A 13,790-nucleotide genomic window follows, 5' to 3' on the forward strand; every position below is an offset into this window, starting at 1 on the left:
GGATTTAGGTCGTGATTCATAACGCGAGAGCGTTAGTGTGTCCATGAGGCGAAATTCAAGAGAGTCCTTGTGCAATGTTATGTGAGCGCACGTCAGAGAGTCCCCGAAGGCCGAAATTCATCCGCAGCCCTCTAGTAGCCTACGTCCAGCTTAGATACGTTGAGCCCCACCATACCACGCCGCACAAACAACAAATGGGGCCTCAGTCGAGCCGTGTCACAGCGCGCACGCACAAGGCCCGCGAGCGCCGTCAGTGGCGGCGGGCGGGTTTTCGCGGGCCCGCCCAAGGGGGCCAGTGGAGCGGCGCGGGCACCCGGCAGGAAGAGCCCCGCCGCGAAGGTCGACTTTCGCTCGAGGCATCCGGAGCGCTTCTGCCGGTTCCGCGTGCGCACCAGCTTCCTTCCGCGGATGCGCGGTGCGATTGTTGGCGGATGCGGCCTCGCCGCCGTTGGCTAGCTAGGTGCTGCTGCAGGCGAGGATTTGCACCGGCCGGTCAACCTTGCGGCGCAGTGAAAACCGGTCTCGCTCTGTTTTCGGTTTTTACACCACGGAAGTGCAATGCAGAGCGTCTGAAACTCAAAACGCTCCATATGAAGTGTCGGTGACGTCAGTGGCGTGACGTCGTTCGAGGTGACGTCACGCGCATGCTACGCGAGCGTGAGCCAGACGTCCGTCCGGCGAGCCTGTTTACAGTGCTGAGGGCATCACCTGGTGAGAGCGGACCGCACGCAAGGAAACACTGCTGGCCTCCCTCTCGGGTGGTCGGGCGCGGTTCAGCGGGCTCGTGCGCTGATCGCATGCCTGCGATTGCGGCTGCCTTGTCGCTCCCGACGGCAATGCAGCGGCACGCAGTGTCGGTGGGCCTCCTCTGTCAGAGGCGGCCCTTGAGAGGAAGAGCTAGCGGCGTGCAATTCTTAAGTATCGTCTTATATGATGTGCTGCCATCCTTATTGTTGTTCCTGGTAAGCCATATGTCTCGTGTGTGCATTCGTTTAGCGTTAAGCTCCCACAACTTGCCCTCAAGACTCATGTTTGAAATTCTCATCGTGATCACCGGTATTTGGTAATCCGAACTGGTGGTCAAGTTCAGTGGGACTACTCCTATCGTAAGGGATAATTACGCAAATTTTCTTTATTGTCTTTTGTTTATATTATTTTTCGTAGAGTGCCGCCTTGTTTCTATTACATCGTCCGATTAAAAGTAAATAATTCAATAAAACCCCGCTACGGTAGCACAGTGGTTAGTGCTCTCAATTGCTGTTTTCAAGGATGCGGGATCGAACCCCAGCTACGGCGGCCGCTTTTCGACAGATATGGCGAAAAGCAAGATGCCCGTGCGCTATGCCATATCAGTGTACGTTACAGGACCCTAGGTGGTCGAAATTTTCGGAGTCCTCCACTACGGAGTCTCTTATAGCCTGAGTCGCTTTGGGACGTTGGACCCTGTAAACCAAACAAACAGCTCGATGAACTAGTATCGCTGGTTGTAGTCTTTGTCTCTGTATCGTAACCACTCTGATTCTTAAGACCTGTAGAAGGGCCACGCCTTACAAACGTCAAATAAGGAAACAAATAAAAAAATAATCAACGACCAAATAATTTTAAAAACAGAATTTTAAATCGAAAAACGGAGAGTGGTATTTGTGAATGTGTGAGGTGACGAACAAGACCGGACATAACGAAGTGCCGTCGTTTATCGCAAAAACCGGATATAGCGAAGGACCTTAGTATGTCGTAACTAAAACCCAATATAATGAAATACCGTAATATTACGGGTGGTGTTGTACCATTGGGCTGCCTAACTGGCATGCTCTTGCTAGTCCAGTTAGGGATAGCCACTCGAACCGACATATGTGCCTTCCATAGCGTGCCTTAATCACCTCTCTACACGACGTGACCTAAAGCAGCGCGCGTTTCCAAAGAGGAGGAGTGGAGTAGGCGCAGTCAGATTAGCAAGATGAGTGAACCAGAGGGTGCTGTAAGAGAAGCATAAAGAATACAGAGGGCATCAGCTACCAGTTGCACGAGGTAGAGTGGCAACGTGGCGTCGTTGCGCGAGCAAGTTTTCGCCTACAAACACGCAGGCGGTCCTAGTGCCCCTATCTCTTTTTTACGCTTTTAGCAACAACAGCAGCAGTAAAATACATGCATTTTTACAAATCTATTATATAGTACACATCTAACGGACGTCTGTGATCCACGGACAAGCTGGGCGTATGCGCGTGAGCCAGGCGTCAATAGTATCAAGCACGTTATGTACCGGAACGCACTCGCGTCGCTTTTCAGGTATAACTACACGTACCTAAAGGGTGCGGGCATCGACAAGATTTTCAACACAAGTTAGAGGCCCCATTTTCATAAAATTCGCCATTCATCGGAGTTGCCAGTTAAACATCACGAGCACAGGTCTGGCACGTGACCGGTAGATGGCTGGTTACATGGCCGGGCATTCATTAGTCAGCGGGTTGAGTGACGTCACAGGGCTGCACAGCATTGCGGGATCTACCAACTCGAATGCGGTTCCTCTGAGATGAGACTGGAACGCTCCAGGACCTTTGGATCCCGTGGCAGACATCCTAACTCTCGAGCAGGCAGCACTGTCATGCGGCTTGGTTAAAGCGGCTCTTTATTTCTATGTGGGGTGTTCTTCCACATAGCGTGGTAGGGTTCCCACTTTCTTAATTCCTTTATAAATACTGCTCATTTTTTTTTTTTTTTTTTCAGTTCGCGGTAGTACGTATATGCGGTTCGTACAGCGTCCTTTTTGTTCTCTGCCGGCGAGCTGACTCGGTGTTGTTTTCACAGGGTTCGTTCTCTTCTGCGTTATATATACATGTGTATACTGTTGCTATAGTTTGTGTCATTTACGCCGTGTAGGTGTCCGGCGAGCGATTCGTGGCATCTTTGCCCCGCTACCCGCAAGTTCCCTATAGCGCCGTTCTGTGCACTTCGTTGTGACTCGTTACGTCGCTGCAGCCTCAGCCTTCCGGACTTCTCCCGAAGTCTTCGCGCCCACGTGTAAGTACTCCTTTCATCGCTTATAAGACGATGGGCTGTGGATTTGTGCAGACATTTAGAGTTTCTTCAGTTCTATCTCTGCTCCCAATGTCAACCTGCAAATGTCTTAAGATGGTTAGGAATAACGGCGACGTATGAAACCTGATACACTAAATACACCGCCAGACTTCCGGTAGGGGACTTTGAATACTTCGTTGTTAACTGCCACGTTTGTTTCGATCGCAGGCGTCACTGGCGTTTTCCTTCGATCAGATGAAGATGGAACAAGCTCGGGCTTCAGTTCTTGACATCCCAGGAAAGAAGCTCGACGTTCGTTGCCCCGACACGAGGTGCCGCGAAAGCGATTTGAACTATAGTCCCGCAAAAGCGCACAGTTCCAGTTTCTTTGCTTTCAACATCCACAATGTTGGCAGACTCCCTGGCAGAAAACTACAAGGTCAGCTTGGCGAGGACAGGGAGCCGCTAGCAGGCAGCAGTGACAGAAATACAGTAATCGCGCTAAATCACGAGTCACTAACAAAACTTAATTAAACACTGTTAAGCGCGGACTAATGAATTGTATGAAAGTATGGAGCCATAACGTCACCGAGTGATACACGAGTTATGAGAATTGCTGTAGTAAGTACTCTGGATTAATTTAAACCATCTAAGAAGCCCCAGATGGTCTAAATTAATCCGGAGCACTTTAAAACGGCGTCTCTCACATCCCGTGCGTCGCTTGGTGACGTTATAGCTCCATTAATGCGCGCTGACATCGCACAGTACGCAGACGTATCTGCATTTCGCCTCCATCGAAATACGGCCGCCTCGATGGAGATCGATCCCGCGACCTTATGATCATACAGCTGCCGAACGTGAAAGCCATCCGGCAGGTCGCGGGTTACAAAATAGGAGGTTTATGAATAGTTACATCATTTTATGAATGTGACATAGAAAACAAAGCTACTGCTACAATACATTCAGCTGTACAGCAAGGCCATACATCGACACATGAAAGGGGGAATAAAACAGTATTTAATTTTAGGTTACTTACATGTGTACAACACCAACAAAATGTGCAATAATTGAACGCAAATTTTTTGATTCAATGTAAGATTACTGAAATAAAAACCACTGTATTGCGTTATCATTAAAAGAAACACGCGAAATATTTCCTAGCTTGTGGTTAACTTGTACAAGCTCATTAATTCGCAAGAGTGTGTTAGTTCGTGTTAATAGCTTCGGCTTATCGTAAAATGAACGGGGAAGAAGCCTGTAGCGAACATAGGATTTAAACTGGACGTAAGCGGAGCGCGACCTAATTAGGCTATGTTATATATGGCTTAAGGCACCCTAGTGTAAACGTGGTTATGAATTAGGAACTCAAGCTTCAGTATGCGTGACGATTGTCAGAAAGCAGCGCAAACTTGCACACTTGTTTGTTTAGACGGGATGACTTTATATACATTCCTCTCTCAAATCTATTTACTGGAGAGATGAATAAGCGAATTTATTTGAGAGAAAGAAATGGGATGTGGGCTGAGAGTACCCCGAACATGGAAATTTACGTGACAAAGAACTTGGACCGCTTTTTTATTTTTTAATATTTTCATTGTTTCTCATCAAACGTTTGTTTCGTCCTGGTGGTCACAGCAGTGGCGGTAACTCTGCCGCATGACGCATACGCAGTTCTGTGGTTTATGTTACTATGCGGCTGCAATCACACACTGGCCGCAGTGTCTTCTGGGCGGGGCTTCTCGAGATGGATTTGATCCCATGAACTGTTTACGCACTGCTACGAGCACTCGTTGCTGCTGAACAAGTTTTCAGCCCTGGCGGTGGTTGATTTTCAGTGCAGAGACTCCCCCCTCCCCTCCCCCGCGCGAGATTTGTTCGGTACGCCGCTAGTTTCATAGTAAACGACCCTCAGGCATCTTGCCCGGCGTGCACGATCGCACGCAGACTCGAATACATTCGGAACCGAAATCCTCCTCCCAAACGACAACTACGGCGGCTCCCACACCTCCTTTCTCCGCCCATCGGCGAGGCGAGAGGCGTGGTGGTGGGGCGCGCGTGGCTTCATTTGCTTTCAGGCCAAGCGATCCGCGACTACCGCGCTGCGCAGTCGCGTGGCGCCTCAGTGTTATCGGGGCGGCGCCCCACATGCCTCAGGTGCTTGGGCTAAAACATTCGCGGGTCCGATGCGTGAGACATGCTTCATCGGCAGTCAAATTATCTAATCTGACATGTGTTGTATGTTCTAGGGAGAGCTGTCTTCTTGTCAGAAAGGATTGTTTCGCTTCTTTCAAAGCCTAACTTGGCTGCCGTGACAATGACCATAGTGAGTGTGACCCAATAGGCAGCGAAAAGGGCCATGCCAGAGCCTTGCGAAAGAGCATCATTGACTGAATGCACTTTTAATTCCTTTTCATTTCATAATGAAATCGCCATAGAATGAACCTAAGCAACTCAAACCGGTTTGTCTTGCTATAATGTGGTCGTTATAGTTCAGAGTCTGTTCAATGCATACCTTGTGAAATGTACTGCCCGAGACGTCCTCTTTATGGCACTTTTATCGCAATTTCAGTTTATGCAAAAACGTTTTAACGCGCTTTGGCTGGTCTACGCTGCTGTATGTGGAGGTGTTATGCGGAGGTTGCGGCATCACAGACTGCCCATACACGTCGTACAACTGACTAATTAAGAAGGTAAGATACAATTTGTACGATCTAAAAGTGAAGAGCAACGGCGAAATTGACAAAAAAAAAAAAAAAAAAGGCCAATGCGTACGGGCTCTAACGCATTTTTTTTTTTGTCCTTTTGTCGCACAAATTAGACAAAAAATACCTGCGGTGATCAATCTTTGTTAAGCAGCATGCCAGCTGCTTGCCCAATCGGATGCCGTGCCAGAAGAGAGAACAGGAAGAGCGTTGTCGACGGACCTCCCATCGTTACCTGCTGTAGGAGTTATTGGCTACGTATAGTTGTACCTTCCGTCAGGAGGAGGCGAAAACTGAACACAGCCACGGGCAATACGAGAACTGGCGTGTAGCAGGGCAGTAGTATTCCACACATCATGATTTCCTCTTCCGGAGGTACTGCGGCATTATTCATATCCTAATTTAATGACCGCTTTAGCGGCCTGCTTGGAGAACCACGGTTAGGAGCCGGGCCCAGGACCCGCCACGTGCTGGCCCGGTCGGCCCCGGGGCGCTGACCATGGTGCCGCGGCGGTGCCCGGGTTCGACGTCCGCCGATCGAGGCCTGCTCAGCATTCAAGAGGAACGGGGCCCCGTTTCCTGGCGGCGGAACAGGAGGTCAAGCGACGGCGGCCGCCTGGCAGCGGCGAGCGGCCGAGTCATGACCGGGTCGTCCCGAAGCCATTGTCCTTTCCGGGCGCCGGAGCCTTGGCACACTTTTCCCTCCTCGCGCGCTTTCTCCCGCCCAGCCACGTTCTCAATAGGAGGCCCCAGATACGGCCGAGATACCGGCCCAGTGGGCCGGCTCGGCGCCCGGGCCCCCCCGAAAGGCCCTCGGCTGTGGCGCCTGGCCCCGAAACACGCCGCTGCAGGGTGGGGCCGCACTGACGCAATGGCACGCACGGCGAAGCCGAAGGCGCTTCTCTTCCAGCGCCACGCCGACACTGAACTTGGTGGCAGGCAGTCGCTTACACTGACAGTCCTCCGCGCTTCTATACTGCACACGTAGCCACGGGTCTTCCTGCCTTCAGGACTCAGCTGCGAACAAAGGCGACTAATACTATTTTAATTTTTCTCCATGGAAATGATGGTGGCTCTTCAATTAGGCCCTAACCCACTCCCGAGAATGCCTGTTCTCGGGAATTGGCCAATCCTGCTATGCAAGGTCCGCTTGGGAGTGCACGCGTGCCACCGCTCTCGTTTCCAGAAAGTCGCTCGCGCGTTTGCCAAATTGCGTGTGTGCCAGAAACTGTTTTCCGCACTTGCATCTTTCGGTCTGCGGTGCGTACTGCATTCAGGCAGCTCGAAACCGCACTCGAATATTTCTTACTTAAAGTAATGCGCTCACTGAGTTCCTCTTCGGAGCTTTTTCTTTTTTCCTTTTACTCGGAAGAGAGGACCTCAAACTGATCTCTAGAACGGGTCAGTAGGAAAGAAATACACGCTTCTTACGGGAGCTTGAAGCTGGAAGAAATTACCGGCGGGCCCCGTGAGCAGTGTATACGCTGCCAGCGACAAATGCATGGGATGTTAAAATCGCAATAGCTGGGGTTGCGACTGATCTCACCGTGTTGTATACGCTAATTTTCGTGTCATGTGTCAATGAGCTGTGCTTTTTTCGCTTGGCCCGACAACCGAGGCTACCGCCACATGAGACAACCCTATTCGTGTGACTCATCTATATATACTCGCTACTTGTCGCTTTATTATGGCGCTATTTTTCCCGCCTTTCGCACCAAATTATGAGCACGCTTTCAAACCTAAATTTGAGCGAAAACGGCTCCAAGACACCGCGAGAAGCAGTGCAGTCTACGTGCGATTCGCAGGCACACACGCAGAATGTAATACCCACAAAAAAAGGCTTTAATGTACGTCGAAAACTGGGACTACAATCTCTTCGCATTCATGCACGTAAGAAGTTTCAAGTGTCTCTGTCGAGTTTTTAGCTTTGATGTTTGGCGCTCTCGCAACAGGAGGTTTCAGTCATCGGAATATAGGGGCTTCCCACGATGAATCTTATTTTATTCATTATTCCACATTTGCCAGAACTATCTGACTTAGTGAAACTTTTCTGAATAAAAACATGGTTTGTTAATCTGATTGAATGACAAATTTATGCACCGCAAGTATACTTTTACGCTCTTTAGAAACCACGCTTTAATTTTCCTGACTTACATAAAAGCGCAACAGCGCCTACATCGGTATCACGGCTAAGCTGTTAATTGCATAAGTGTTCAGTGCATACACAATTAAACCAACGGCTTCAATGAATGGTTCCTTTTAACTCGCGCAGGGCAACTAACTTTCGGACTTTATCGTCACTGAACAAACACTACTACGTTCGAGCAGTTATGAACTTATCGTTTCAGTCAAATATTCCTGCAACATTACACCCTATTTACAGCTGGTTTCGCTTCCGTGCCCTAATAAATGTACGTGCTTCATTAATATGTATCTCGTGATTACATCTTGTGCTCCGTTTATCAGGCAATGTCCCATCAGGGTCGTTGAGGGAAAATAAATTATACGATGCGTTCGAAAAGAGCGCCGCGCTACGGAGGTCTGCGGTTACTGCTCCAATGGCACACTGCTACGAGCTCCTCATCAAAGCCACGTCATCGACAAGTGCTTCACCGGCGTCGCCGGTATTAAGGGTCCCCCCTTCGCAAGGTCCCGGGAGTTTTCCCGTGACAGTATACTTTGGTCAATCCGGAATTTTCGCAATAAGGCCGGCTAACATAGCTTCTGCGAGGCCACCTCGACCACTGCAATAAAACTTTGCGCACTTAGACTCGGTAGGACACATTCAACGGAAGCTCCTTTCGGGGCTTTTTTCTTTACATACGCACCCGACAGGGGGAGCATGTAATCGGGGGAATATGGGAGGGGCCTTCGCCCTGGAGTGGGTATAATCCGGTTAATGATGATGATGATGACACATCTGACGTCTGTTGAAATATTGCTTGCATAACATCCAAGCTTCCTTCCTTTATTGTTCCCTCTGCGAGATGATTAGGGTTCATTGTGTCGAGAACGTTTTATCTGCTAGGTTCGGTATGGGGTATGAATAATCATCGAAGAGGCGGACCTTGGCTACACGGCTGTTATGGTTTATCTTAGCACACGCATCAACAACGACCTCACACCGTTACGATGCTCCTGACTCGCGATAAGATTCTGCAGTGTTACAAGTAGCACACCGTTCAACCCACTCCGCACACGTCCTCTTCATAAGGACGCAATGACCGCTCAAGCCGACTGATTGACCTTCAGTTGCCACTAGAAGCGGTTACGCAGGATGTCTTATACATTGCACTGAGCGCCACGTATCGCTTGTATTATATACGCAAACACTACCGGAGAAGTAATTCGGATAGTATAGACACATTCTGGCTCGTTATAGTTTAGCTCCGTCTGTAAATCTGACCTTCCTCAGTGATGAGATTATTCTTCCCTACTTGAGCCTGTTGGCACTTGTTTTAAATGTGGGAGGTCCTTGCTTCGCGGAATTTTGCGTAATTCATCACACGCTTGCAACAGCAGTTATGCCTTGTACGCGTTATTTTTTAGTACTAAAGACGGGGAAAACACCGCGGTGCTTCAACAAATGAAAGATCTGTCGGCACTAAGGCGCAGTACATGTCATGGACGCTGGCTCCGTAGTAAATTCCAACGAAGTGCGCGTCAGATTTCAACCGAAAGTTTAAGAATACAGCCGTCATCCAATCAGGTGTGTGTGTTTTGCGTAACGGTGAAATTGAGAAAATTCACACGCACGTTCAAACTTCACACAGCCAAGCATTCTCTTTGTTCCGTGGCCCAGCCCGTTCGTTTGGAGATACCCCTTTCCCCTCCCCGCGTGCTGTCGCCGAATAGTGCCCCCCCTCCCCTCTGTAAAAAAAAAAAAAAAAAAATAGTCGGTGCCAACGTTACGTTATTTTACTGTGGACTCGCATGAGGCCATCCATCCTTACTACTCGAGGTGTCTTGCTTAACAGATGCCGTGTTCTGCTGTGTGTTTAAAACACGAAAAGGGCCTCCAGCACTTCCAGCCCGTGAATGGCTGCAGTCATTTCCGATTTTTTAAATTACCTCGCAGGAAGCTCGGCTAATTCAGCTCTTTATGGCGAGAAAGAATGCCACCACTTTGTGAGCATTCTCCCACCCGAACATAGCCCATGTCCGGCGCAGCGTTTGGGCAGTTCGGTCTGCGGCGCCCCTGACGTTACGGATGATGTGTGGCAATGCAAAGAGCGCTATCATAACCGTCTGCAAAACTCCGCGGAAGAAGAAAAACGCGACGGTTCCTCAGTTTGACACAAGCGGCACTCCATGCACAAGCTGATATGCACAGGACGGCACGTAACGAGTGACACAACTTAATGAACAAGCTGCATTGACGTGGACGTAATTGCAAGCTAAGCGATTAATTAAAGAAGAGTCAACGTGTCCTGTCGAGTGGGATCGGCGCTTCTTTCAGCCGCAGAGGAAGAGGCGGGCCGAAACCAATTTAACAGCGGAGGTTCCTCGGTTCCCGGCGTCCCAGCTGCGCAGGGTCGATGCTTTGTCGCCAGACAGGTACGTTTCCAGGTCGGCTCCTGCAGCGCAATGCGATAGCCCGCTAGCGTTAGAAAAACCGAACCACGCCCCCCTTCGCTCAAATATTATGCTGCAGCAAATAAGTACGAATAAGATGGGGAGGATCGTCTACATCGAACTACAGAGTCCCCCGCGGGAAGCGCACTTTCAAACCCGTGTGAGACTTGTCCCGATTGTAAGGTTTTCATGGCTGACGAAAATAACTAGCAAAGCGAACAACTAGTGAGAAAACAAGGTGCACGATAATAACCGATGGACAAGCGAAATATAAAATTGATTTTTTCAAACGTGATTTTATTGTGAAGCAGGGCGAGCTTTTATCAAAAGCGCTTGCTAAATATGAAATGAAAAAGGGTCAACGTTTTGATTGTTGTCAACACTGACGTCCACTGCTGCCCGTCTAGCTTGAGCTAAGTTACGAGCGAGAAGCAGTAACTATCTAGTTACCAAAGCCGTCGATACCAACATACCAAAAACTCAAACGATAAAATTTGGCCTTTCATGCCCATTATGGAGTACAAAGTACCCAGTGGAGGGCACAAAATCATCGCATACTTTGACGGTAATATAAGAACGAATGAAATATGAATAATGAGCCGTGGCAATCAGATGTACATTATGCACAGAGGAAACTGAGCTCGTTAGCCTCGGCCACTTTTTACTAGCATTCATTCAACGCTCACGACAATTAACAATGACTTCCAACGTGCTCTACACCCACCCGATGAAAACGAACGGCGCTTACTCAACAAGCCAGAAGGCTCTGTTCCGCAATAGGAACAACGCTATTCGGTGGCAGTCCTCAAGAGTAAAAATTAACCACCGATTCTTTTTCTTTCACTAGAATTCATGCGACGGCCCAACGAGGCGCATTCGATTAAAAAAAAAGAAAATTGTGAGCGGTCCTCAGGCCTGTCTATGAGCGCAGCATGAGTTCTCATATTGCCGTCCGCTTTCGTTTTTCCGTACACTTGCTAACAAGTGAAACTGGGATGGGCGACGTTTTATAATGTATGGCTTGTGCAAGTCGAATGAAAACAAAAGAAGAAAAAGACAATTAAAGCCGATAAAACTACTGGCCACATCGCAAAGGAAAGAAAACTGTTCGTATAAACAAGCAGGCATGCGACGTAGGTATGAAGCGACATGACTTTTGTCATCAACAAAAAAAGGAGCAGAAATAAAGGCATTCATGCGTTCACGATAAAGTGTTCCGCCGCATGTTTCGCACAAGTGCTCTTTTGCGTATTGCGTTAGTCCTTGACCGTGATCGTCTTGAGCTTTGACCTTGTTGAAAAGAATATTGCGGCGGCGTGCCCGTGTTGGCTCTCCGGTATTTCCCACTGGCACGAAACAGTACGGGGACATAAAACCGATAGGGTAACCGAATTATATAAGCAGGTACGAACACAAAAGCGGAATGGGGGGTGCTCCGATAAATGCACGGCCGAGTGCAGCAGCGGATATCCGGAAGATCACGATAACGACGGAGCGAGTGAAATATTCTTGCAGCGATATGAAAACGGGAAATGGAAGTCGTTAATTGCGTGATCAATTCGAGCGAAAAATCGGTGCTGTCTGCCAACCTCTCACTTTCGGCCTCCATAGAGAAGTAGATTTTTTTTTCTTGTAATTTTGCTGCGATTGATTTCAAATGTGGCACCAGTTAGAAATTTCGAAATAAGTAAAGCAAACAAAAAAAAAAAGTAATGAAGGTTGTGATTTGAAGCGGACAACTGGAACATGGTAACTAGCGAACATTCGAGGAAAATGGTAACTAGCGCTAAAGACAAGGACGGAAAGACGGACAGTGTTCGTGGTGTCAGTCTCTCTTCTGTCTTGTAACAACATGTGCTTTGAATCCAGAGGGTTGTAGATTGATTTTTTTTTTTAAGTTAACCGTACCATTGCGATGCGACACTTGGCATCTCGCTTTGTCACTAGCCGAATAGGCATATATGACGAAATATACCCAGGTTCTACCTTCATCTCTCCCTCCCCCCCCCCCCCCCTTCTTTTTTTTTTTATTACGAAAAGCATTTGGTGTAGCTACTTTATAAAAGACTCTCTAAGCTACTACAACTGACGACCTGCAAAGATAGTCCAAAGCTTCCCGCTACACGAGCCTTGAGCCTCGTGTACGGGCGCCTGCACAACGTATTATGGAACGTGCGCGTGGACTGTCTCCATGTGGTACATTCATTTTCACAAACACTCATAGGGTGACCGCCAGCACTTCTCTCCGATTAGAAACGAGGAGCAGCAGAATATCGGCTGCTGCTATCAGGAGCTCGGATAGAATATCTTTGAACAACGATTGGCATCGCACTCGAAAAATGTGCGAAATATGCGCACTTTTTATTCTTCCTCTCGGTGAGCGGCACGATAAGTGGCATTTTAGACGCCTGCAGCCTATCTTCGGGGCACTCCGCCTGGTAAGTTCTTCACCAATGTTTTGTAGCGTTCGTGGGAGCCGAGATCACTTCTTGACTCTGTTTTGTGCCGTGTGGAGGTCCAGCCACCCCTACACAGCAGCGCAAGACGAGCGCAGCGTGACCGCCGCACGGGGGCAGCGCGCGTTGCGACACTGCCGCGCGGGTCCCGCCGGCGGCCGAGCAGCGGAAGGCGCGCGTCGGACGCGACGGTGTATGGGGAAGATGTCGAAAACTGAATCGGAAGCCTCCGAGGCATTTCCCAACGGCTCCCGCGCGGCAACATGGGCCGGTCAGCCATCCATCTCGAATCCATTAAGCGGGGAAATCAAGCGGCCGCAGACGCGCCGCCGAAAAGCGGGGCCCGCCATCTGCCAGCGCCGGGCTTCCTTCGCCCGTTGCGACACTGGAACAAGGGCCGTTCGCCAGGCACCAATTAGGGGGCCGCGCATCGGACGTCGCCGCGCTACCTGGCACGGCTCGCCCTGCTGGAAGCCTAGGTGGACCTAGGGCGGGAGTATGCTGGCTCCCGAGTAGGCCCACACGAGCGCTGGGTCCACCGACCGAGAGAGGACGCGAAAAGGCCCATCATGTTGGACAGCGCATGAAGATTGCTTCGCCTCTGCTTCTCGACATGGAAGCTCCAGAGCTTACAGCACGGCTGCTGTTGGAGAATAAGCGCTGCCTTGCAATCTGTGCTAAGCTACCGTACGTTTCACCAATAAGACCAATAAACCCGGCGGGCGCCTTGGGTTTCGCCTCCATCGAAATGCGGTCGCCGCGTGCAGCCGGGTTCGATCTCTCATTTTCAAGCTCGGCAACAACTCAGCCATCGCGGTCGGGCGCATAGGCGTATATTGAAGAGTATACAATATGAGTGTGCTATCGCACTCTCTCATGTAATCAGTGATCGAGTGGCGATGTGAATACAGTTGGCAAAAAACAAAGGAAAAGGTTACCAAGCTGCCAGCGCTGATGGTGTCTGGCGCCCTCTGAAGGAATGTCGTGCCATGAATGGTTGGGTTAACGGCGTTTAACGTCCCGAAGCTACCCACGCAAAAGT

The 13,790-nt window shown here is 49.5% G+C and overlaps 1 long non-coding RNA gene across 1 annotated transcript; it reads left to right on the forward strand.

Moving 5' to 3' along the window:
* The first annotated feature begins 372 nt into the window (after positions 1–372).
* Positions 373–4,316, forward strand: LOC146205211 (uncharacterized). The gene is made up of 3 exons (XR_014703156.1): positions 373–962; positions 2,878–3,018; positions 3,244–4,316. It is a non-coding gene; the product is annotated as an uncharacterized LOC146205211 (long non-coding RNA).
* The last annotated feature ends 9,474 nt before the right edge of the window (positions 4,317–13,790 follow it).

The sequence above is a fragment of the Amblyomma maculatum genome, chromosome 1 (genome assembly GCF_055883805.1).
Source record: "Amblyomma maculatum isolate TAMU_Amacu chromosome 1, ASM5588380v1, whole genome shotgun sequence".
NCBI lineage: Eukaryota > Metazoa > Arthropoda > Arachnida > Ixodida > Ixodidae > Amblyomma > Amblyomma maculatum.